The sequence below is a fragment of the Stenella coeruleoalba genome, assembly GCF_951394435.1.
Source record: "Stenella coeruleoalba genome assembly, contig: scaffold_69, whole genome shotgun sequence".
In the NCBI taxonomy this organism is placed as follows: Eukaryota; Metazoa; Chordata; class Mammalia; order Artiodactyla; family Delphinidae; genus Stenella; species Stenella coeruleoalba.
Window position 1 is genome coordinate 1,567,666 of NW_027645992.1, and position 26,899 is coordinate 1,594,564.

The 26,899-nt window shown below is 43.8% G+C and overlaps 1 long non-coding RNA gene across 2 annotated transcripts in view; it reads right to left on the reverse strand.

Moving 5' to 3' along the window:
• The window catches only part of LOC307181408, a 1,608,936-nt gene that overhangs the window by 1,554,407 nt on the left and 27,630 nt on the right, over positions 1-26,899 (reverse strand). Inside the window, exon 1 of one of the 2 annotated variants that reach the window (XR_013826694.1) lies at positions 15,841-15,903. The exons of the other annotated variant lie outside the window; for it this stretch is intronic. This is a non-coding gene — a long non-coding RNA (uncharacterized lncRNA). Of the gene's footprint in view, positions 1-15,840; positions 15,904-26,899 lie in introns of those variants that run through there. 2 annotated transcript variants of the gene reach the window in all.

The following is a 26,899-nucleotide window of genomic DNA, read 5'->3' on the forward strand; positions in this document are numbered from 1 at the left end:
GTTCAACATCGCAGAAAGTGAAAAATGGATAAAGAAGTTGTGGTATTTACTTACAAAGCAATATCACTCAGCAATGAAATCTGTGTCATCAGGCCCTTAGCAGCACAATGAGTGGATTCAGGTATGATGATTCTAACTGAAATAAGTCACACAGAAAAAGAAACATCATAAGATATCAGTAATACACGGAATGTAAACTTGGCTACACAGGAACTGAATTACAGAACAGAACAGGGTCTCAAATTTAGAAAACCAACTTATGCTTGCTTAAGGGTAAAGGTGAGTTGGGGTGCTGCATAAAACCAGAGATTGAAATGAGCACAGATAAAGTTCCTTAAGCCAAATATGGAATAGACAAGAGCTACTCCTTGCTCAACGAAATGGACTCAACACCGCATATTAAACGCCTAAGAATGTACCTGACTAGTAAGTATCTTAAAACCTATGGATTGCTATGTCTCCAAAAGAGAATCAAGCATGTGTACAGGGGCATAAACGCAGCAGTGATAGGATTGGAGAGGTTCGGTGAGCAAATGAAGACCCTTTGAAGTCATATTGCATGGTACCCATTCCACGGGTTTCAACTACCCAGGTTTAAGGTATTCTTCCTTCAGCTAAAACATGCATGTGGAACCTAGAGTATGATCAACCATGTGATCGGGAGACGTGTTCAAATATGTCGCAGTTTTCCTCCCCTGGTACTCGGGTGCAACATTCCAGACGCTTTACTAACACTCTCCCCACTTGGAGAGTCAGCGCCTTTAACCTCCTGTTTGGCACAGTTTCCAATTTCTACGGAAGATGAACAGGAATAGCGAGAACCAATGAGAGGCTAGCTGGAGATGTCTGGACGGGCAAATTTAACTCTCATTTCCCACCAGGAAGAGGAAATAACCAAAGGCTCAGCGTGCCGTACCGGAACCAGATTAGGGCCTGAAGCCATCCTGCGGTGCTGCGGTCAGCTCAAAAGAAAGCGAGTTGAAGAAAGGAGCTCAGGGGCACTGTAATTCACAAACCTGCAGAGTTATAAATGACAGCTATCGTCCAAAAATAGACTGAAGTAAGGCTGCCAAGAGGACTTGAAAGCGGGGCAGAATTGCAGGAAACCGATTTCAGGAGGTAGACTGGAATTGCATTGAAAGCATAGGAAAAGAGGCAGAACGTCCACAATGATGCACTTGGCCAAAAAGGGCGTATGCGTTTTTTCCTGAATATATTCAGGAAAAAACGCATACGCCCTTTTTGGCCAACCAAGCAAGCTTGCAAAGGAAATCTGCACTACAATGAAGTCTCACTTCCCCCCGGTCAAAAGGGCCATCTGAAAAAAGTGTAAAATCCAGAAAGGCAGGACAGGCCATGGAGAACTGGGAGCCTTGTTATGCTGATGGGCGGGATGTAAATTGCCAACAACCACTTGGGAGAAGTGTATGGTGTTTCCTGAAACATCTAAAAAACAAAGCAACAGAACCTAGGGCACTTCCACTTATGGTCCTATAGCTTAGGGAAATTAAAATCAAAATGACACAGCCACCCCAAAGTTTGGAACGGCTCTGTTTACAAGAACCTCGTTTACAGTACAAGTTCAACATCGCAGAAAGTGAAAAATGGATAAAGAAGTTGTGGTACTTACGTACAATGCAGTATCACTCAGCAATGAAATCTATGTCATCAGGCCCGTAGCAGCATAATGAGTGGATTCAGGTACGATGATTCTAACTGAAATAAGTCACACAGAAAAAGAAACATCATAAGATATCACTAATACACGGAATGTAAACTTGGCTACACAGGAACTGCATTCCAAAACAGAACAGGGTCTCAAATTTAGAAAACCAACTTATGCTTGCTTAAGGTGAAAGGTGAGTTGGGGTGCTGCATAAAACCAGAGATTGAAATGAGCACAGATAAAGTTCCTTAAGCCAAATATGGAATAGACAAGAGCTACTCCTTGCTCAACGAAATGGACACAAAACCCCATATTAAACGCCTAAGAATGCACCTGACTAGTAAGTATCTTAAAACCTATGGATTGCTATGTCTCCGAAAGAGAATCAAGCATGTGTACAGGGGCATAAACGCAGCAGTGATAGGATTGGAGAGGTTCATGAGCAAATGAAGACCCTTTGAAGTCATATTGCATGGTACCCATTCCACGGGTTTCAACTACCCAGGTTTAAGGTATTCTTCCTTCATCTAAAACATGCATGTGGAACCTAGAGTATGATCAACCATGTGATCGGGAGACGTGTTCAAATATGTCTCAGTTTTCGTACCGTTGTACTCAGGTGCAACATTCCAGACGCTTTACTAACACTCTCCCCACTTGGAGAGTCAGTCCCTTTAACTTCCTGTTTGGCCCAGTTTGCAATTTCTACGGAAGATGAACAGGAATAGCGAGAACCAATGAGAGGCTAGCTGGAGATGTCTGGACGGGCAAATTTAACTCTCATTTCCCACCAGGAAGAGGAAATAACCAAAGGCTCAGCGTGCCGTACCGGAACCAGATTAGGGCCTGAAGCCATCCTGCGGTGCTGCGGTCAGCTCAAAAGAAAGCGAGTTGAAGAAAGGAGCTCAGGGGCACTGTAATTCACAAACCTGCAGAGTTATAAATGACAGCTATCGTCCAAAAATAGACTGAAGTAAGGCTGCCAAGAGGACTTGAAAGCGGGGCAGAATTGCAGGAAACCGATTTCAGGAGGTAGACTGGAATTGCATTGAAAGCATAGGAAAAGAGGCAGAACGTCCACAATGATGCACTTGGCCAAAAAGGGCGTATGCGTTTTTTCCTGAATATATTCAGGAAAAAACGCATACGCCCTTTTTGGCCAACCAAGCAAGCTTGCAAAGGAAATCTGCACTACAATGAAGTCTCACTTCCCCCCGGTCAAAAGGGCCATCTGATAAAAGTGTAAAATCCAGAAAGGCAGGACAGGCCATGGAGAACTGGGAGCCTTGTTATGCTGATGGGCGGGATGTAAATTGCCAACAACCACTTGGGAGAAGTGTATGGTGTTTCCTGAAACATCTAAAAAACAAAGCAACAGAACCTAGGGCACTTCCACTTATGGTCCTATAGCTTAGGGAAATTAAAATCAAAATGACACAGCCACCCCAAAGTTTGGAACGGCTCTGTTTACAAGAACCTCGTTTACAGTACAAGTTCAACATCGCAGAAAGTGAAAAATGGATAAAGAAGTTGTGGTACTTACGTACAATGCAGTATCACTCAGCAATGAAATCTATGTCATCAGGCCCGTAGCAGCATAATGAGTGGATTCAGGTACGATGATTCTAACTGAAATAAGTCACACAGAAAAAGAAACATCATAAGATATCACTAATACACGGAATGTAAACTTGGCTACACAGGAACTGCATTCCAAAACAGAACAGGGTCTAAAATTTAGAAAACAAACTTATGCTTGCTTAAGGTGAAAGGTGAGTTGGGGTGCTGCATAAAACCAGAGATTGAAATGAGCACAGATAAAGTTCCTTAAGCCAAATATGGAATAGACAAGAGCTACTCCTTGCTCAACGAAATGGACACAAAACCCCATATTAAACGCCTAAGAATGCACCTGACTAGTAAGTATCTTAAAACCTATGGATTGCTATGTCTCCGAAAGAGAATCAAGCATGTGTACAGGGGCATAAACGCAGCAGTGATAGGATTGGAGAGGTTCATGAGCAAATGAAGACCCTTTGAAGTCATATTGCATGGTACCCATTCCACGGGTTTCAACTACCCAGGTTTAAGGTATTCTTCCTTCAGCTAAAACATGCATGTGGAACCTAGAGTATGATCAACCATGTGATCGGGAGACGTGTTCAAATATGTCTCAGTTTTCGTACCCTGGTACTCGGGTGCAACATTCCAGACGCTTTACTAACACTCTCCCCACTTGGAGAGTCAGTCCCTTTAACTTCCTGTTTGGCCCAGTTTGCAATTTATGTGGAAGATGAACAGGAATAGCGAGAACCAATGAGAGACTAGCTGGAGGTGTCTAGATGGGCAAATATAACTCTCATTTCCCACCAGGAAGAGGAAATAACCAAAGGCTCAGCGTGCCGTGCCAGAACCAGATTAGGGCCTGAAGACATCCTGCGGTGTTGCGGCCAGCTCACAAGAAAGCAAGTTGAAGAAAGGAGCTCAGGGGCACTGTAATTCACAAACCTGCAGCGTTATAAATGACAGCTATCGTCCAAAAATAGAGTGAAGTAAGGCTGCCAAGAGGACTTGAAAGCGGGGCAGAATTGCAGGAAACCGATTTCAGGAGGTAGACTGGAATTGTATTGAAAGCATAGGAAAAGAGGCAGAACGTCCACAATGATGCACTTGGCCAAAAAGGGCGTATGCGTTTTTTCCTGAATATATTCAGGAAGAAACGCATACGCCCTTTTTGGCCAACCAAGCAAGCTTGCGAAGGAAATCTGCACTACAATGAAGTCTCACTTCCCCCCGGTCAAAAGGGCCATCTGAAAAAAGTGTAAAATCCAGAAAGGCAGGACAGGCCATGGAGAACTGGGAGCCTTGTTATGCTGATGGGCGGGATGTAAATTGCCAACAGACACTTGGGAGAAGTGTATGGTGTTTCCTGAAACATCTAAAAAACAAAGCAACAGAGCCTAGGGCACTTCCACTTATGGTCCTATAGCTTAGGGAAATTAAAATCAAAAAGACACAGCCACCCCAAAGTTTGGAACGGCTCTGTTTACAAGAACCTCGTTTACAGTACAAGTTCAACATCGCAGAAAGTGAAAAATGGATAAAGAAGTTGTGGTACTTACGTACAATGCAGTATCACTCAGCAATGAAATCTATGTCATCAGGCCCGTAGCAGCATAATGAGTGGATTCAGGTACGATGATTCTAACTGAAATAAGTCACACAGAAAAAGAAACATCATAAGATATCACTAATACACGGAATGTAAACTTGGCTACACAGGAACTGCATTCCAAAACAGAACAGGGTCTCAAATTTAGAAAACCAACTTATGCTTGCTTAAGGTGAAAGGTGAGTTGGGGTGCTGCATAAAACCAGAGATTGAAATGAGCACAGATAAAGTTCCTTAAGCCAAATATGGAATAGACAAGAGCTACTCCTTGCTCAACGAAATGGACACAAAACCCCATATTAAACGCCTAAGAATGCACCTGACTAGTAAGTATCTTAAAACCTATGGATTGCTATGTCTCCGAAAGAGAATCAAGCATGTGTACAGGGGCATAAACGCAGCAGTGATAGGATTGGAGAGGTTCGTGAGCAAATGAAGACCCTTTGAAGTCATATTGCATGGTACCCATTCCACGGGTTTCAACTACCCAGGTTTAAGGTATTCTTCCTTCATCTAAAACATGCATGTGGAACCTAGAGTATGATCAACCATGTGATCGGGAGACGTGTTCAAATATGTCTCAGTTTTCATACCCTGGTACTCGGGTGCAACATTCCAGACGCTTTACTAACACTCTCCCCACTTGGAGAGTCAGTCCCTTTAACTTCCTGTTTGGCCCAGTTTGCAATTTATGTGGAAGATGAACAGGAATAGCGAGAACCAATGAAAGACTAGCTGGAGGTGTCTGGATGGGCAAATATAACTCTCATTTCCCACCAGGAAGAGGAATTAACCAAAGGCTCAGCGTGCCGTGCCAGAACCAGATTAGGGCCTGAAGACATCCTGCGGTGTTGCGGCCAGGTCACAAGAAAGCGAGTTGAAGAAAGGAGCTCAGGGGCACTGTAATTCACAAACCTGCAGAGTTATAAATGACAGCTATCGTCCAAAAATATACTGAAGTAAGGCTGCCAAGAGGACTTGAAAGCGGGGCAGAATTGCAGGAAACCGATTTCAGGAGGTAGACTGGAATTGCATTGAAAGCATAGGAAAAGAGGCAGAACGTCCACAATGATGCACTTGGCCAAAAAGGGCGTATGCGTTTTTTCCTGAATATATTCAGGAAAAAACGCATACGCCCTTTTTGGCCAACCAAGCAAGCTTGCAAAGGAAATCTGCACTACAATGAAGTCTCACTTCCCCCCGGTCAAAAGGGCCATCTGAAAAAAGTGTAAAATCCAGAAAGGCAGGACAGGCCATGGAGAACTGGGAGCCTTGTTATGCTGATGGGCAGGATGTAAATTGCCAACAACCACTCGGGAGAAGTGTATGGTGTTTCCTGAAACATCTAAAAAACAAAGCAACAGAGCCTAGGGCACTTCCACTTATGGTCCTATAGCTTAGGGAAATTAAAATCAAAAAGACACAGCCACCCCAAAGTTTGGAACGGCTCTGTTTACAAGAACCTCGTTTACAGTACAAGTTCAACATCGCAGAAAGTGAAAAATGGATAAAGAACTTGTGGTACTTACGTACAATGCAGTATCACTCAGCAATGAAATCTATGTCATCAGGCCCGTAGTAGCATAATGAGTGGATTAAGGTACGATAATTCTAACTGAAATAAGTCACACAGAAAAAGAAACATCATAAGATATCACTAATACACGGAATGTAAACTTGGCTACACAAGAACTGCATTCCAAAACAGAACAGGGTCTCAAATTTAGAAAACCAACTTATGCTTGCTTAAGGGGAAAGGTGAGTTGGGGTGCTGCATAAAACCAGAGATTGAAATGAGCACAGATAAAGTTCCTTAAGCCAAATATGGAATAGACAAGAGCTACTCCTTGCTCAACGAAATGGACTCAAAACCCCATATTAAACGCCTAAGAATGTACCTGACTAGTAAGTATCTTAAAACCTATGGATTGCTATGTCTCCAAAAGAGAATCAAGCGTGTGTACAGGGGCATAAACGCAGCAGTGATAGGATTGGAGAGGTTCGGTGAGCAAATGAAGACCCTTTGAAGTCATATTGCATGGTACCCATTACACGGGTCTCAACTCTCCAGGTTTAAGGTATTCTTCCTTCAGCTAAAACATGCATGTGGAACCCAGAGTATGATCAACCATGTGAACGGGAGACGTGTTCAAATATGTCTCAGTTTTCCTCCCCTGGTACTCGGGTGCAACATTCCAGACGCTTTACTAACACTCTCCCCACTTGGAGAGTCAGCGCCTTTAACCTCCTGTTTGGCACAGTTTCCAATTTCTGCGGAAGATGAACAGGAATAGCGAGAACCACTGAGAGGCTAGCTGGAGATGTCTGGACGGGCAAATTTAACTCTCATTTCCCACCAGGAAGAGGAAATAACCAAAGGCTCAGCGTGCCGTACCGGAACCAGATTAGGGCCTGAAGACATCCTGCGGTGCTGCGGCCAGCTCAAAAGAAAGCGAGTTGAAGAAAGGAGCTCAGGGGCACTGTAATTCACAAACCTGCAGAGTTATAAATGACAGCTATCGTCCAAAAATATACTGAAGTAAGGCTGCCAAGAGGACTTGAAAGCGGGGCAGAATTGCAGGAAACCGATTTCAGGAGGTAGACTGGAATTGCATTGAAAGCATAGGAAAAGAGGCAGAACGTCCACAATGATGCACTTGGCCAAAAAGGGCGTATGCGTTTTTTCCTGAATATATTCAGGAAAAAACGCATACGCCCTTTTTGGCCAACCAAGCAAGCTTGCAAAGGAAATCTGCACTACAATGAAGTCTCACTTCCCCCCGGTCAAAAGGGCCATCTGATAAAAGTGTAAAATCCAGAAAGGCAGGACAGGCCATGGAGAACTGGGAGCCTTGTTATGCTGATGGGCCGGATGTAAATTGCCAACAACCACTTGGGAGAAGTGTATGGTGTTTCCTGAAACATCTAAAAAACAAAGCAACAGAACCTAGGGCACTTCCACTTATGGTCGTATAGCTTAGGGAATTTAAAATCAAAAAGACACAGCCATCCCAAAGTTTGGAACGGCTCTGTTTACAAGAACCTCGTTTACAGTACAAGTTCAACATCGCAGAAAGTGAAAAATGGATAAAGAAGTTGTGGTACTTACGTACAATGCAGTATCACTCAGCAATGAAATCTATGTCATCAGGCCCGTAGCAGCATAATGAGTGGATTCAGGTACGATGATTCTAACTGAAATAAGTCACACAGAAAAAGAAACATCATAAGATATCAGTAATACACGGAATGTAAACTTGGCTACACAGGAACTGAATTACAGAACAGAACAGGGTCTCAAATTTAGAAAACCAATTTATGCTTGCTTAAGGGGAAAGGTGAGTTGGGGTGCTGCATAAAACCAGAGATTGAAATGAGCACAGATAAAGTTCCTTAAGCCAAATATGGAATAGACAAGAGCTACTCCTTGCTCAACGAAATGGACTCAACACCCCATATTAAACGCCTAAGAATGTACCTGACTAGTAAGTATCTTAAAACCTATGGATTGCTATGTCTCCGAAAGAGAATCAAGCATGTGTACAGGGGCATAAACGCAGCAGTGATAGGATTGGAGAGGTGCGGTGAGCAAATGAAGACCCTTTGAAGTCATATTGCATGGTACCCATTCCACGGGTTTCAACTACCCAGGTTTAAGGTATTCTTCCTTCAGCTAAAACATGCATGTGGAACCCAAGTATGATCAACCATGTGAACGGAAGACGTGTTCAAATATGTCTCAGTTTTCCTACCCTGGTACTCGGGTGCAACATTCCAGACGCTTTACTAACACTCTCCCGACTTGGAGAGTCAGTCCCTTTAACCTCCTGTTTGGCCCAGTTTGCAATTTCTGCGGAAGATGAACAGGAATAGCGAGAACCAATGAGAGACTAGCTGGAGGTGTCTGGATGGGCAAATTTAACTCTCATTTCCCACCAGGAAGAGGAATTAACCAAAGGCTCAGCGTGCCGTGCCAGAACCAGATTAGGGCCTGAAGACATCCTGCGGTGTTGCGGCCAGGTCACAAGAAAGCGAGTTGAAGAAAGGAGCTCAGGTCACTGTAATTCACAAACCTGCAGCGTTATAAATGACAGCTATCGTCCAAAAATAGACTGAAGTAAGGCTGCCAAGAGGACTTGAAAGCGGGGCAGAATTGCAGGAAACCGATTTCAGGAGGTAGACTGGAATTGCATTGAAAGCATAGGAAAAGAGGCAGAACGTCCACAATGATGCACTTGGCCAAAAAGGGCGTATGCGTTTTTTCCTGAATATATTCAGGAAAAAACGCATACGCCCTTTTTGGCCAACCAAGCAAACTTGCAAAGGAAATCTGCACTACAATGAAGTCTCACTTCCCCCCGGTCAAAAGGGCCATCTGAAAAAAGTGTAAAATCCAGAAAGGCAGGACAGGCCATGGAGAACTGGGAGCCTTGTTATGCTGATGGGCGGGATGTAAATTGCCAACAGACACTCGGGAGAAGTGTATGGTGTTTCCTGAAACATCGAAAAAACAAAGCAACAGAGCCTAGGGCACTTCCACTTATGGTCCTATAGCTTAGAGAAATTAAAATCAAAAAGACACAGCCACCCCAAAGTTTGGGACGCCTCTGTTTACAAGAACCTCGTTTACCGTACAAGTTCAATATCACAGAAAGTGAAAAATGGATAAAGAACTTGTGGTACTTACGTACAATGCAGTATCACTCAGCAATGAAATCTATGTCATCAGGCCCGTAGCAGCATAATGAGTGGATTCAGGTATGATGATTCTAACTGAAATAAGTCACACAGAAAAAGAAACATCATAAGATATCACTAATACACGGAATGGAAACTTGGCTACACAGGAACTGAATTACAGAACAGAACAGGGTCTTAAATTTAGAAAACCAACTTATGCTTGCTTAAGGGTAAAGGTGAGTTGGGGTGCTGCATAAAACCAGAGATTGAAATGAGCACAGATAAAGTTCCTTAAGCCAAATATGGAATAGACAAGAGCTACTCCTTGCTCAACGAAATGGACTCAACACCGCATATTAAACGCCTAAGAATGTACCTGACTAGTAAGTATCTTAAAACCTATGGATTGCTATGTCTCCGAAAGAGAATCAAGCATGTGTACAGGGGCATAAACGCAGCAGTGATAGGATTGGAGAGGTTCGTGAGCAAATGAAGACCCTTTGAAGTCATATTGCATGGTACCCATTCCACGGGTTTCAATTCTCCAGGTTTAAGGTATTCTTCCTTCAGCTAAAACATGCATGTGGAACCCAGAGTATGATCAACCATGTGAACGGGAGACGTGTTCAAATATGTCTCAGTTTTCGTACCCTGGTACTCGGGTGCAACATTCCAGACGCTTTACTAACACTCTCCCGACTTGGAGAGTCAGTCCCTTTAACCTCCTGTTTGGCCCAGTTTGCAATTTCTGCGGAAGATGAACAGGAATAGCGAGAACCAATGAGAGGCTAGCTGGAGGTGTCTGGACGGGCAAATTAACTCTCATTTCCCACCAGGAAGAGGAATTAACCAAAGGCTCAGCATGCCGGGCCGGAACCAGATTAGGGCCTGAAGCCATCCTGCGGTGTTGCGGCCAGGTCACAAGAAAGCGAGTTGAAGAAAGGAGCTCAGGGGCACTGTAATTCACAAACCTGCAGAGTTATAAATGACAGCTATCGTCCAAAAATAGACTGAAGTAAGGCTGCCAAGAGGACTTGAAAGCGGGGCAGAATTGCAGGAAACCGATTTCAGGAGGTAGACTGGAATTGCATTGAAAGCATAGGAAAAGAGGCAGAACGTCCACAATGATGCACTTGGCCAAAAAGGGCGTATGCGTTTTTTCCTGAATATATTCAGGAAAAAACGCATACGCCCTTTTTGGCCAACCAAGCAAGCTTGCAAAGGAAACCTGCACTACAATGAAGTCTCACTTCCCCCCGGTCAAAAGGGCCATCTGAAAAAAGTGTAAAATCCAGAAAGGCAGGACAGGCCATGGAGAACTGGGAGTCTTGTTATGCTGATGGGCGGGATGTAAATTGCCAACAGACACTTGGGAGAAGTGTATGGTGTTTCCTGAAACATCTAAAACACAAAGCAACAGAGCCTAGGGCACTTCCACTTATGGTCCTATAGCTTAGGGAAATTAAAATCAAAAAGACACAGCCACCCCAAAGTTTGGAACGGCTCTGTTTACAAGAACCTCGTTTACAGTACAAGTTCAACATCGCAGAAAGTGAAAAATGGATAAAGAAGTTGTGGTATTTACTTACAAAGCAATATCACTCAGCAATGAAATCTGTGTCACAAGGCCCTTAGCAGCACAATGAGTGGATTCAGGTATGATGATTCTAACTGAAATAAGTCACACAGAAAAAGAAACATCATAAGATATCACTGATACACGGAATGTAAACTTGGCTACACAGGAACTGAATTACAGAACAGAACAGTGTCTCAAATTTAGAAAACCAACTTATGCTTGCTTAAGGGTTAAGGTGAGTTGGGGTGCTGCATAAAACCAGAGATTGAAATGAGCACAGATAAAGTTCCTTAAGCCAAATATGGAATAGACAAGAGCTACTCCTTGCTCAACGAAATGGACTCAACACCGCATATTAAACGCCTAAGAATGTACCTGACTAGTAAGTATCTTAAAACCTATGGATTGCTATGTCTCCGAAAGAGAATCAAGCATGTGTACAGGGGCATAAACGCAGCAGTGATAGGATTGGAGAGGTTCGGTGAGCAAATGAAGACCCTTTGAAGTCATATTGCACGGTACCCATTACACCAGTCTCAACTCTCCAGGTTTAAGGTATTCTTCCTTCAGCTAAAACATGCATGTGGAACCCAGAGTATGATCAACCATGTGAACGGGAGACGTGTTCAAATATGTCTCAGTTTTCCTCCCCTGGTACTCGGGTGCAACATTCCAGACGCTTTACTAACACTCTCCCGACTTGGAGAGTCAGTCCCTTTAACCTCCTGTTTGGCCCAGTTTGCAATTTCTGCGGAAGATGAACAGGAATAGCGAGAACCAATGAGAGGCTAGCTGGAGGTGTCTGGACGGGCAAATTTAACTCTCATTTCCCACCAGGAAGAGGAAATAACCAAAGGCTCAGCGTGCCGTACCGGAACCAGATTAGGGCCTGAAGCCATCCTGCGGTGTTGCGGCCAGCTCAAAAGAAAGCGAGTTGAAGAAAGGAGCTCAGGGGCACTGTAATTCACAAACCTGCAGAGTTATAAATGACAGCTATCGTCCAAAAATAGACTGAAGTAAGGCTGCCAAGAGGACTTGAAAGCGGGGCAGAATTGCAGGAAACCGATTTCAGGAGGTAGACTGGAATTGCATTGAAAGCATAGGAAAAGAGGCAGAACGTCCACAATGATGCACTTGGCCAAAAAGGGCGTATGCGTTTTTTCCTGAATATATTCAGGAAAAAACGCATACGCCCTTTTTGGCCAACCAAGCAAGCTTGCAAAGGAAATCTGCACTACAATGAAGTCTCACTTCCCCCCGGTCAAAAGGGCCATCTGAAAAAAGTGTAAAATCCAGAAAGGCAGGACAGGCCATGGAGAACTGGGAGCCTTGTTATGCTGATGGGCGGGATGTAAATTGCCAACAACCACTCGGGAGAAGTGTATGGTGTTTCCTGAAACATCTAAAAAACAAAGCAACAGAGCCTAGGGCACTTCCACTTATGGTCCTATAGCTTAGGGAAATTAAAATCAAAAAGAAAAGGCCACCCCAAAGTTTGGGACGCCTCTGTTTACAAGAACCTCGTTTACAGTACAAGTTCAATATCACAGAAAGTGAAAAATGGATAAAGAACTTGTGGTACTTACGTACAATGCAGTATCACTCAGCAATGAAATCTATGTCATCAGGCCCGTAGCAGCATCATGAGTGGATTCAGGTACGATGATTCTAACTGAAATAAGTCACACAGAAAAAGAAACATCATAAGATATCAGTAATACACGGAATGTAAACTTGGCTACACAGGAACTGAATTACAGAACAGAACAGGTCTCAAATTTAGAAAACCAACTTATGCTTGCTTAAGGGGAAAGGTGAGTTGGGGTGCTGCATAAAACCAGAGATTGAAATGAGCACAGATAAAGTTCCTTAAGCCAAATATGGAATAGACAAGAGCTGCTCCTTGCTCAACGAAATGGACTCAACACCGCATATTAAACGCCTAAGAATGTACCTGACTAGTAAGTATCTTAAAACCTATGGATTGCTATGTCTCCAAAAGAGAATCAAGCGTGTGTACAGGGGCATAAACGCAGCAGTGATAGGATTGGAGAGGTTCGGTGAGCAAATGAAGACCCTTTGAAGTCATATTGCATGGTACCCATTCCACGGGTTTCAAATACCCAGGTTTAAGGTATTCTTCCTTCAGCTAAAAGACGCATGTGGAACCCAAGTATGATCAACCATGTGAACGGGAGACGTGTTCAAATATGTCTCAGTTTTCGTACCCTGGTACTCGGGTGCAACATTCCAGACGCTTTACTAACACTCTCCCCACTTGGAGAGTCAGCGCCTTTAACCTCTTGTTTGGCCCAGTTTGCTATTTCTTGGAAGATGAACAGGAATAGCGAGAACCAATGAGAGACTCGCTGGAGGTGTCTGGACGGGCAAATTTAACTCTCATTTCCCACCAGGAAGAGGAAATAACCAAAGGCTCAGCGTGCCGTGCCGGAACCAGATTAGGGCCTGAAGCCATCCTGCGGTGTTGCGGCCAGGTCACAAGAAAGCGAGTTGAAGAAAGGAGCTCAGGGACACTGTAATTCACAAACCTGCAGAGTTATAAATGACAGCTATCGTCCAAAAATAGACTGAAGTAAGGCTGCCAAGAGGACTTGAAAGCGGGGCAGAATTGCAGGAAACCGATTTCAGGAGGTAGACTGGAATTGCATTGAAAGCATAGGAAAAGAGGCAGAACGTCCACAATGATGCACTTGGCCAAAAAGGGCGTATGCGTTTTTTCCTGAATATATTCAGGAAAAAACGCATACGCCCTTTTTGGCCAACCAAGCAAGCTTGCAAAGGAAATCTGCACTACAATGAAGTCTCACTTCCCCCCGGTCAAAAGGGCCATCTGAAAAAAGTGTAAAATCCAGAAAGGCAGGACAGGCCATGGAGAACTGGGAGCCTTGTTATGCTGATGGGCGGGATGTAAATTGCCAACAACCACTCGGGAGAAGTGTATGGTGTTTCCTGAAACATCTAAAAAACAAAGCAACAGAACCTATGGCACTTCCACTTATGGTCCTATAGCTTAGGGAAATTAAAATCAAAAAGACACAGCCACCCCAAAGTTTGGAACAGCTCTGTTTACAAGAACCTCGTTTACAGTACAAGTTCAACATCGCAGAAAGTGAAAAATGGATAAAGAAGTTGTGGTATTTACTTACAAAGCAATATCACTCAGCAATGAAATCTGTGTCATCAGGCCCTTAGCAGCACAATGAGTGGATTCAGGTATGATGATTCTAACTGAAATAAGTCACACAGAAAAAGAAACATCATAAGATATCAGTAATACACGGAATGTAAACTTGGCTACACAGGAACTGAATTACAGAACAGAAGAGTGTCTCAAATTTAGAAAACAAACTTATGCTTGCTTAAGGGTAAAGGTGGCTTGGGGTGCTGCATAAAACCAGAGATTGAAATGAGCACAGATAAATTTCCTTAAGCCAAATATGGAATAGACAAGAGCTACTCCTTGCTCAACGAAATGGACTCAACACCGCATATTAAACGCCTAAGAATGTACCTGACTAGTAAGTATCTTAAAACCTATGGATTGCTATGTCTCCGAAAGAGAATCAAGCATGTGTACAGGGGCATAAACGCAGCAGTGATAGGATTGGAGAGGTTCTGTGAGCAAATGAAGACCCTTTGAAGTCATATTTCATGGTACCCATTCCACGGGTTTCAACTACCCAGGTTTAAGGTATTCTTCCTTCAGCTAAAACATGCATGTGGAACCTAGAGTATGATCAACCATGTGATTGGGAGACGTGTTCAAATATGTCTCAGTTTTCCTCCCCTGGTACTCGGGTGCAACATTCCAGACGCTTTACTAACACTCTCCACACTTGGAAAGTCAGCGCCTTTAACCTCCTGTTTGGCCCAGTTTGCAATTTCTGCGGAAGATGAACAGGAATAGCGAGAACCAATGAGAGGCTAGCTGGAGGTGTCTGGACGGGCAAATTTAACTCTCATTTCCCACCAGGAAGAGGAAATAACCAAAGGCTCAGCGTGCCGTACCGGAACCAGATTAGGGCCTGAAGCCATCCTGCGGTGTTGCGGCCAGCTCAAAAGAAAGCGAGTTGAAGAAAGGAGCTCAGGGGCACTGTAATTCACAAACCTGCAGAGTTATAAATGACAGCTATCGTCCAAAAATAGACTGAAGTAAGGCTGCCAAGAGGACTTGAAAGCGGGGCAGAATTGCAGGAAACCGATTTCAGGAGGTAGACTGGAATTGCATTGAAAGCATAGGAAAAGAGGCAGAACGTCCACAATGATGCACTTGGCCAAAAAGGGCGTATGCGTTTTTTCCTGAATATATTCAGGAAAAAACGCATACGCCCTTTTTGGCCAACCAAGCAAGCTTGCAAAGGAAATCTGCACTACAATGAAGTCTCACTTCCCCCCGGTCAAAAGGGCCATCTGAAAAAAGTGTAAAATCCAGAAAGGCAGGACAGGCCATGGAGAACTGGGAGCCTTGTTATGCTGATGGGCGGGATGTAAATTGCCAACAACCACTCAGGAGAAGTGTATGGTGTTTCCTGAAACATCTAAAAAACAAAGCAACAGAGCCTATGGCACTTCCACTTATGGTCCTATAGCTTAGGGAAATTAAAATCAAAAAGACACAGCCACCCCAAAGTTTGGGACGCCTCTGTTTACAAGAACCTCGTTTACCGTACAAGATCAATATCACAGAAAGTGAAAAATGGATAAAGAACTTGTGGTACTTACGTACAATGCAGTATCACTCAGCAATGAAATCTATGTCATCAGGCCCGTAGTAGCATCATGAGTGGATTCAGGTACGATGATTCTAACTGAAATAAGTCACACAGAAAAAGAAACATCATAAGATATCAGTAATACACGGAATGTAAACTTGGCTACACAGGAACTGAATTACAGAACAGAACAGGGTCTCAAATTTAGAAAACCAACTTATGCTTGCTTAAGGGTAAAGGTGAGTTGGGGTGCTGCATAAAACCAGAGATTGAAATGAGCACAGATAAAGTTCCTTAAGCCAAATATGGAATAGACAAGAGCTACTCCTTGCTCAACGAAATGGACTCAACACCGCATATTAAACGCCTAAGAATGTACCTGACTAGTAAGTATCTTAAAACCTATGGATTGCTATGTCTCTGAAAGAGAATCAAGCATGTGTACAGGGGCATAAACGCAGCAGTGATAGGATTGGAGAGGTTCGGTGAGCATATGAAGACCCTTTGAAGTCATATTGCATGGTACCCATTACACGGGTCTCAACTCTCCAGGTTTAAGGTATTCTTCCTTCAGCTAAAACATGCATGTGGAAACCAGAGTATGATCAACCATGTGAACGGGAGACGTATTCAAATATGTCTGTTTTCCTCCCCTGGTACTCGGGTGCAACATTCCAGACGCTTTACTAACACTCTCCCGACTTGGAGAGTCAGTCCCTTTAACCTCCTGTTTGGCCCAGTTTGCAATTTCTGCGGAAGATGAACAGGAATAGCGAGAACCAATGAGAGGCTAGCTGGAGGTGTCTGGACGGGCAAATTTAACTCTCATTTCCCACCAGGAAGAGGAATTAACCAAAGGCTCAGCATGCCGTGCCGGAACCTGATTAGGGCCTGAAGCCATCCTGCGGTGTTGCGGCCAGGTCACAAGAAAGCGAGTTGAAGAAAGGAGCTCAGGGGCACTGTAATTCAGAAACCTGCAGAGTTATAAATGACAGCTATCGTCCAAAAATAGACTGAAGTAAGGCTGCCAAGAGGACTTGAAAGCGGGGCAGAATTGCAGGAAACCGATTGCAGGAGGTAGACTGGAATTGCATTGAAAGCATAGGAAAAGAGGCAGAACGTCCACAATGATGCACTTGGCCAAAAAGGGCGTATGCGTTTTTTCCTGAATATATTCAGGAAAAAACGCATACGCCGTTTTTGGCAAACGAAGCAACCTTGCAAAGGAAATCTGCACTACAATGAAGTCTCACTTCCCCCCGGTCAAAAGGGCCATCTGAAAAAAGTGTAAAATCCAGAAAGGCAACAGGCCATTGAGAACTGGGAGCCTTGTTATGCTGATGGGCGGGATGTAAATTGCCATCAGACACTCAGAAGAAGTGTATGGTGTTTCCTGAAACATCTAAAAAACAAAGCAACAGAACCTAGGGCACTTCCACTTATGGTCCTATAGCTTAGGGAAATTAAAATCAAAAAGACACAGCCACCCCAAAGTTTGGGACGCCTCCGTTTACAAGAACCTCGTTTACCGTACAAGTTCAACATCGCAGAAAGTGAAAAATGGATAAAGAAGTTGTGGTATTTACTTACAAAGCAATATCACTCAGCAATGAAATCTGTGTCATCAGGCCCTTAGCAGCACAATGAGTGGATTCAGGTATGATGATTCTAACTGAAATAAGTCACACAGAAAAAGAAACATCATAAGATATCAGTAATACACGGAATGGAAACTTGGCTACATAGGAACTGAATTACTGAACAGAACAGGGTCTCAAATTTAGAAAACCAACTTATGCTTGCTTAAGGGGAAAGGTGAGTTGGGGTGCTGCATAAAACCAGAGATTGAAATGAGCACAGATAAAGTTCCTTAAGCCAAATATTGAATAGACAAGAGCTACACCTTGCTCAACGAAATGGACTCAACACCGCATATTAAATGCCTAAGAATGTACCTGACTAGTAAGTATCTTAAAACCTATGGATTGCTATGTCTCCGAAAGAGAATCAAGCATGTGTACAGGGGCATAAACGCAGCAGTGATAGGATTGGAGAGGTTCGGTGAGCAAATGAAGACCCTTTGAAGTCATATTGCATGGTACCCATTCCACGGGTTTCAACTACCCAGGTTTAAGGTATTCTTCCTTCAGCTAAAACATGCATGTGGAACCTAGAGTATGATCAACCATGTGATCGGGAGACGTGTTCAAATATGTCTCAGTTTTCGTACCCTGGTACTCGGGTGCAACATTCCAGACGCTTTACTAACACTCTCCCCACTTGGAGAGTCAGTCCCTTTAACCTCCTGTTTGGCCCAGTTTGCAATTTCTGTGGAAGATGAACAGGAATAGCGAGAACCAATGAGAGACTAGCTGGAGGTGTCTGGATGGGCAAATTTAACTCTCATTTCCCACCAGGAAGAGGAATTAACAAAAGGTTCAGCGTGCCGTGCCAGAACCAGATTAGGGCCTGAAGACATCCTGCGGTGTTGCGGCCAGGTCACAAGAAAGCGAGTTAAAGAAAGGAGCTCAGGAGCACTGTAATTCACAAACCTGCAGAGTTATAAATGACAGCTATCGTCCAAAAATAGACTGAAGTAAGGCTGCCAAGAGGACTTGAAAGCGGGGCAGAATTGCAGGAAACCGATTTCAGGAGGTAGACTGGAATTGCATTGAAAGCATAGGAAAAGAGGCAGAACGTCCACAATGATGCACTTGGCCAAAAAGGGCGTATGCCTTTTTTCCTGAATATATTCAGGAAAAAACGCATACGCCGTTTTTGGCAAACCAAGCAAGCTTGCAAAGGAAATCTGCACTACAATGAAGTCTCACTTCCCCCCGGTCAAAAGGGCCATCTGAAAAAAGTGTAAAATCCAGAAAGGCAGGACAGGCCATGGAGAACTGGGAGCCTTGTTATGCTGAAGGGCGGGATGTAAATTGCCAACAAACACTAGGGAGAAGTGTATGGTGTTTCCTGAAACATCTAAAAAACAAAGCAACAGAGCCTAGGGCACTTCCACTTATGGTCCTATAGCTTAGGGAATTTAAAATCAAAAAGACACAGCCACCCCAAAGTTTTGAACGGCTCTGTTTACAAGAACCTCGTTTACAGTACAAGTTCAACATCGCAGAAAGTGAAAAATGGATAAAAAAGTTGTGGTATTTACTTACAAAGCAATATCACTCAGCAATGAAATCTGTGTCATCAGGCCCTTAGCAGCACAATGAGTGGATTCAGGTATGATGATTCTAACTGAAATAAGTCACACAGAAAAAGAAACATCATAAGATATCAGTAATACACGGAATGTAAACTTGGCTACACAGGAACTGAATTACAGAACAGAACAGGGTCTCAAATTTAGAAAACCAACTTATGCTTGCTTAAGGGGAAAGGTGAGTTGGGGTGCTGCATAAAACCAGAGATTGAAATGAGCACAGATAAAGTTCCTTAGGCCAAATATGGAATAGACAAGAGCTACTCCTTGCTCAACGAAATGGACTCAAAACCGCATATTAAACGCCTAAGAATGTACCTGACTAGTAAGTATCTTAAAACCTATGGATTGCTATGTCTCCGAAAGAGAATCAAGCATGTGTACAGGGACATAAACGCAGCAGTGATAGGATTGGAGAGGTTCGGTGAGCAAATGAAGACCGTTTGAAGTCATATTGCATGGTACCCATTCCACGGGTTTCAAATACCCAGGTTTAAGGTATTCTTCCTTCAGCTAAAAGATGCATGTGGAACCCAAGTATGATCAACCATGTGAACGGGAGATGTGTTCAAATATGTCTCAGTTTTCCTGCCCTGGTACTCGGGTGCAACATTCCAGACGCTTTACTAACACTCTCCCCACTTGGAGAGTCAGCGCCTTTAACCTCTTGTTTGGCCCAGTTTGCTATTTCTTGGAAGATGAACAGGAATAGCGAGAACCAATGAGAGACTCGCTGGAGGTGTCTGGACGGGCAAATTTAACTCTCATTTCCCACCAGGAAGAGGAAATAACCAAAGGCTCAGCGTGCCGTGCCGGAACCACATTAGGGCCTGAAGCCATCCTGCGGTGTTGCGGCCAGGTCACAAGAAAGAGAGTTGAAGAAAGGAGCTCAGGGGCACTGTAATTCACAAACCTGCAGAGTTATAAATGACAGCTATCGTCCAAAAATATACTGAAGTAAGGCTGCCAAGAGGACTTGAAAGCGGGGCAGAATTGCAGGAAACCGATTTCAGGAGGTAGACTGGAATTGCATTGAAAGCATAGGAAAAGAGGCAGAACGTCCACAATGATGCACTTGGCCAAAAAGGGCGTATGCGTTTTTTCCTGAATATATTCAGGAAAAAACGCATACGCCCTTTTTGGCCAACCAAGCAAGCTTGCAAAGGAAATCTGCACTACAATGAAGTCTCACTTCCCCCCGGTCAAAAGGGCCATCTGAAAAAAGTGTAAAATCCAGAAAGGCAGGACAGGCCATGGAGAACTGGGAGCCTTGTTATGCTGATGAGCGGGATGTAAATTGCCAACAACCACTCCGGAGAAGTGTATGGTGTTTCCTGAAACATCTAAAAAACAAAGCAACAGAACCTAGGGCACTTCCACTTATGGTCCTATAGCTTAGGGAAATTAAAATCAAAAAGACACAGCCACCCCAAAGTTTGGAACAGCTCTGTTTACAAGAACCTCGTTTACAGTACAAGTTCAACATCGCAGAAAGTGAAAAATGGATAAAGAAGTTGTGGTATTTACTTACAAAGCAATATCACTCAGCAATGAAATCTGTGTCATCAGGCCCTTAGCAGCACAATGAGTGGATTCAGGTATGATGATTCTAACTGAAATAAGTCACACAGAAAAAGAAACATCATAAGATATCAGTAATACATGGAATGTAAACTTGGCTACACAGGAATTGAATTACAGTACAGAACAGTGTCTCAAATTTAGAAAACCAACTTATGCTTGCTTAAGGGTAAAGGTGGGTTGGGGTGCTGCATAAAACCAGAGATTGAAATGAGCACAGATAAATTTCCTTAAGCCAAATATGGAATAGACAAGAGCTACTCCTTGCTCAATGAAATGGACTCAACACCGCATATTAAACGCCTAAGAATGTACCTGACTAGTAAGTATCTTAAAACCTATGGATTGCTATGTCTCTGAAAGAGAATCAAGCATGTCTACAGGGGCATAAACGCAGCAGTGATAGGATTGGAGAGGTTCTGTGAGCAAATGAAGACCCTTTGAAGTCATATTGCATGATACCCATTCCACGGGTTTCAACTACCTAGGTTTAAGGTATTCTTCCTTCAGCTAAAACATGCATGTGGAACCTAGAGTATGATCAACCATGTGATCGGGAGACGTGTTCAAATATGTCTCAGTTTTCGTACCCTGGTACTCGGGTGCAACATTCCAGACGCTTTACTAACACTCTCCCCACTTGGAAAGTCAGCGCCTTTAACCTCCTGTTTGGCCCAGTTTGCAATTTCTGCGGAAGATGAACAGGAATAGCGAGAACCAATGAGAGGCTAGCTGGAGGTGTCTGGACGGGCAAATTTAACTCTCATTTCCCACCAGGAATAGGAAATAACAAAAGGCTCAGCGTGCCGTGCCAGAACCAGATTAGGGCCTGAAGCCATCCTGCAGTGTAGCGGCCAGGTCACAAGAAAGCGAGTTGAAGACAGGAGCTCAGGGGCACTGCAATTCACAAACCAGCAGAGTTATAAATGACAGCTATCGTCCAAAAATAGACTGAAGTAAGGCTGCCAAGAGGACTTGAAAGCGGGGCAGAATTGCATGAAACCGATTGGCACAATGATGCCATCCTGCGGTGTTGCGGCCAGCTCAAAAGAAAGCGAGTTGAAGAAAGGAGCTCAGGGGCACTGTAATTCACAAACCTGCAGAGTTATAAATGACAGCTATCGTCCAAAAATAGACTGAAGTAAGGCTGCCAAGAGGACTTGAAAGCGGGGCAGAATTGCAGGAAACCGATTTCAGGAGGTAGACTGGAATTGCATTGAAAGCATAGGAAAAGAGGCACAACGTCCACAATGATGCACTTGGCCAAAAAGGGCGTATGCGTTTTTTCCTGAATATATTCAGGAAAAAACGCATACGCCCTTTTTGGCCAACCAAGCACGCTTGCAAAGGAAATCTGCACTACAATGAAGTCTCACTTCCCCCCGGTCAAAAGGGCCATCTGAAAAAAGTGTAAAATCCAGAAAGGCAGGACAGGCCATGGAGAACTGGGAGCCTTGTTATGCTGATGGGCGGGATGTAAATTGCCAACAACCACTCGGGAGAAGTGTATGGTGTTTCCTGAAACATCTAAAAAACAAAGCAACAGAGCCTAGGGCACTTCCACTTATGGTCCTATAGCTTAGGGAAATTAAAATCAAAAAGACACAGCCACCCCAAAGTTTGGAACGGCTCTGTTTACAAGAACCTCGTTTACAGTACAAGTTCAACATCGCAGAAAGTGAAAAATGGAGAAAGAAGTTGTGGTATTTACTTACAAGCAATATCACTCAGCAATGAAATCTGTGTCATCAGGCCCATAGCAGCACAATGAGTGGATTCAGGTATGATGATTCTAACTGAAGTAAGTCACACAGAAAAAGAAACATCATAAGATATCAGTAATACACGGAATGTAAACTTGGCTACACAGGAACTGAATTACAGAACAGAACAGGGACTCAAATTTAGAAAAACAACTTATGCTTGCTTAAGGGTAAAGGTGAGTTGGGGTGCTGCATAAAACCAGAGATTGAAATGAGCACAGATAAAGTTCCTTAAGCCAAATATGGAATAGACAAGAGCTACTCCTTGCTCAACGAAATGGACTCAACACCGCATATTAAACGCCTAAGAATGTACCTGACTTGTAAGTATCTTAAAACCTATGGATTGCTATGTCTCCAAAAGAGAATCAAGCATGTGTACAGGGGCATAAACGCAGCAGTGATAGGATTGGAGAGGTTCGGTGAGCAAATGAAGACCCTTTGAAGTCATATTGCATGGTACCCATTCCACGGGTCTCAACTACCCAGGTTTAAGGTATTCTTCCTTCAGCTAAAACATGCATGTGGAACCTAGAGTATGATCAACCATGTGATCGGGAGACGTGTTCAAATATGTCTCAGTTTTCGTACCCTGGTACTCGGGTGCAACATTCCAGACGCTTTACTAACACTCTCCCGACTTGGAGAGTCAGTCCCTTTAACCTCCTGTTTGGCCCAGTTTGCAATTTCTGCGGAAGATGAACAGGAATAGCGAGAACCAATGGAGACTAGCTGGAGGTGTCTGGACGGGCAAATTTAACTCTCATTTCCTACCAGGAAGAGGAATTAACCAAAGGCTCAGCGTGCCATGCCAGAATCAGATTAGGGCCTGAAGCCATCCTGCGGTGTTGCGGCCAGCTCACAAGAAAGCGAGTTGAAGAAAGGAGCTCAGGGGCACTGTAATTCACAAACCTGCAGAGTTATAAATGACAGCTATCGTCCAAAAATAGACTGAAGTAAGGCTGCCAAGAGGACTTGAAAGCGGGGCAGAATTGCAGGAAACCGATTTCAGGAGGTAGACTGGAATTGCATTGAAAGCATAGGAAAAGAGGCAGAACGTCCACAATGATGCACTTGGCCAAAAAGGGCGTATGCGTTTTTTCCTGAATATATTCAGGAAAAAACGCATACGCCCTTTTTGGCCAACCAAGCAAGCTTGCAAAGGAAATCTGCACTACAATGAAGTCTCACTTCCCCCCAGTCAAAAGGGCCATCTGAAAAAAGTGTAAAATCCAGAAAGGCAGGACAGGCCATGGAGAACTGGGAGCCTTGTTATGCTGATGGGCGGGATGTAAATTGCCAACAGACACTCTGGAGAAGTGTATGGTGTTTCCTGAAACATCTAAAAAACAAAGCAACAGAGCCTAGGGACCTGCCACTTATGGTCCTATAGCTTAGGGAAATTAAAATCAAAAAGACACAGCCACCCCAAAGTTTGGGACGCCTCTGTTTACAAGAACCTCGTTTACAGTACAAGTTCAACATCGCAGAAAGTGAAAAATGGATAAAGAAGTTGTGGTATTTACTTACAAAGCAATATCACTCAGCAATGAAATCTATGTCATCAGGCCCTTAGCATCACAATGAGTGGATTCAGGTATGATGATTCTAACTGAAATAAGTCACACAGAAAATGAAACATCATAAGATATCAGTAATACACGGAATGTAAACTTGGTTACACAGGAACTGAATTACAGAACAGAACAGTTTCTCAAATTTAGAAAACCAACTTATGCTTGCTTAAGGGTAAAGGTGAGTTGGGGTGCTGCATAAAACCAGAGATTGAAATGAGCACAGATAAAGTTCCTTAAGTCAAATATGGAATAGACAAGAGCTACTCCTTGCTCAACGAAATGGACTCAACACCGCATATTAAACGCCTAAGAATGTACCTGACTAGTAAGTATCTTAAAACCTATGGATTGCTATGTCTCCGAAAGAGAATCAAGCATGTGTACAGGGGCATAAACGCAACAGTGATAGGATTGGAGAGGTTCGGTGAGCAAATGAAGACCCTTTGAAGTCATATTGCATGGTACCCATTCCACGGGTCTCAACTCTCCAGGTTTAAGGTATTCTTCCTTCAGCTAAAACATGCATGTGGAACCCAAGTATGATCAACCATGTGAACGGGAGACGTGTTCAAATATGTCTCAGTTTTCCTCCCCTGGTACTCGGGTGCAACATTCCAGACGCTTTACTAACACTCTCCCCACTTGGAGAGTCAGCGCCTTTAACCTCCTGTTTGGCCCACTTTGCAATTTCTGCGGAAGATGAACAGGAATAGCGAGAACCAATGAGAGGCTAGCTGGAGGTGTCTGGACGGGCAAATTTAACTCTCATTTCCCACTAGGAAGAGGAATTAACCAAAGGCTCAGCATGCCGGGCCGGAACCAGATTAGGGCCTGAAGCCATCCTGCGGTGTTGCGGCCAGCTCAAAAGAAACCGAGTTGAAGAAAGGAGCTCAGGGGCACTGTAATTCACAAACCTGCAGAGTTATAAATGACAGCTATCGTCCAAAAATAGACTGAAGTAAGGCTGCCAAGAGGACTTGAAAGCAGGGCAGAATTGCAGGAAACCGATTTCAGGAGGTAGACTGGAATTGCATTGAAAGCATAGGAAAAGAGGCAGAACGTCCACAATGATGCACTTGGCCAAAAAGGGCGTATGCGTTTTTTCCTGAATATATTCAGGAAAAAACGCATACGCACTTTTTGGCCAACCAAGCAAGTTTGCAAAGGAAATCTGCACTACAATGAAGTCTCACTTCCCCCCGGTCAAAAGGGCCATCTGAAAAAAGTGTAAAATCCAGAAAGGCAGGACAGGCCATGGAGAACTGGGAGCCTTGTTATGCTGATGGGCGGGATGTAAATTGCCAACAGACACTCGGGAGAAGTGTATGGTGTTTCCTGAAACATCTAAAAAACAAAGCAACAGAGCCTAGGGCACTGCCACTTATGGTCCTATAGCTTAGGGAAATTAAAATCAAAAAGACACAGCCACCCCAAAGTTTGGGACGCCTCTGTTTACAAGAACCTCGTTTACAGTACAAGTTCAACATCGCAGAAAGTGAAAAATGGATAAAGAAGTTGTGGTATTTACTTACAAAGCAATATCACTCAGCAATGAAATCTATGTCATCAGGCCCTTAGCATCACAATGAGTGGATTCAGGTATGATGATTCTAACTGAAATAAGTGACACGGAAAAAGAAACATCATAAGATATCAGTAATACACGGAATGAAAACTTGGCTACACAGGAACTGAATTACAGAACAGAACAGGGTCTCAAATTTAGAAAACCAACTTATGCTTGCTTAAGGGTAAAGGTGAGTTGGGGTGCTGCATAAAACCAGAGATTGAAATGAGCACAGATAAAGTTCCTTAAGTCAAATATGGAATAGACAAGCGCTACTCCTTGCTCAACGAAATGGACTCAACACCGCATATTAAACGCCTAAGAATGTACCTGACTAGTAAGTATCGTAAAACCTATGGATTGCTATGTCTCCGAAAGAGAATCAAGCATGTGTACAGGGGCATAAACACAGCAGTGATAGGATTGGAGAGGTTCGGTGAGCAAATGAAGACCCTTTGAAGTCATATTGCATGGTACCCATTCCACGGGTCTCAACTCTCCAGGTTTAAGTTATTCTTCCTTCAGCTAAAACATGCATGTGGAACCCAATTATGATCAACCATGTGAAAGGGAGTCGTGTTCAAATATGTCTCAGTTTTCCTCCCCTGGTACTCGGGTGCAACATTCCAGACGCTTTACTAACACTCTCCCGACTTGGAGAGTCAGCGCCTTTAACCTCCTGTTTGGCCCAGTTTGCAATTTCTGCGGAAGATGAACAGGAATAGCGAGAACCAATGAGAGACTAGCTGGAGGTGTCTGGACGGGCAAATTTAACTCTCATTTCCCACCAGGAAGAGGAAATAACCAAAGGCTCAGCGTGCCGTGCCGGAACCAAATTAGGGCCTGAAGCCATCCTGCGGTGTTGCGGCCAGGTCACAAGAAAGCGAGTTGAAGAAAGGAGCTCAGGGGCACTGTAATTCACAAACCTGCAGAGTTATAAATGACAGCTATCGTCCAAAAATAGACTGAAGTAAGGCTGCCAAGAGGACTTGAAAGCGGGGCAGAATTGCAGGAAACCGATTGCAGGAGGTAGACTGGAATTGCATTGAAAGCATAGGAAAAGAGGCAGAACGTCCACAATGATGCACTTGGCCAAAAAGGGCGTATGCGTTTTTTCCTGAATATATTCAGGAAAAAACGCATACGCCCTTTTTGGCCAACCAAGCAAGCTTGCAAAGGAAATCTGCACTACAATGAAGTCTCACTTCCCCCCGGTCAAAAGGGCCATCTGAAAAAAGTGTAAAATCCAGAAAGGCAGGACAGGCCATGGAGAACTGGGAGCCTTGTTATGCTGATGGGCGGGATGTAAATTGCCAACAACCACTCGGGAGAAGTGTATGGTGTTTCCTGAAACATCTAAAAAA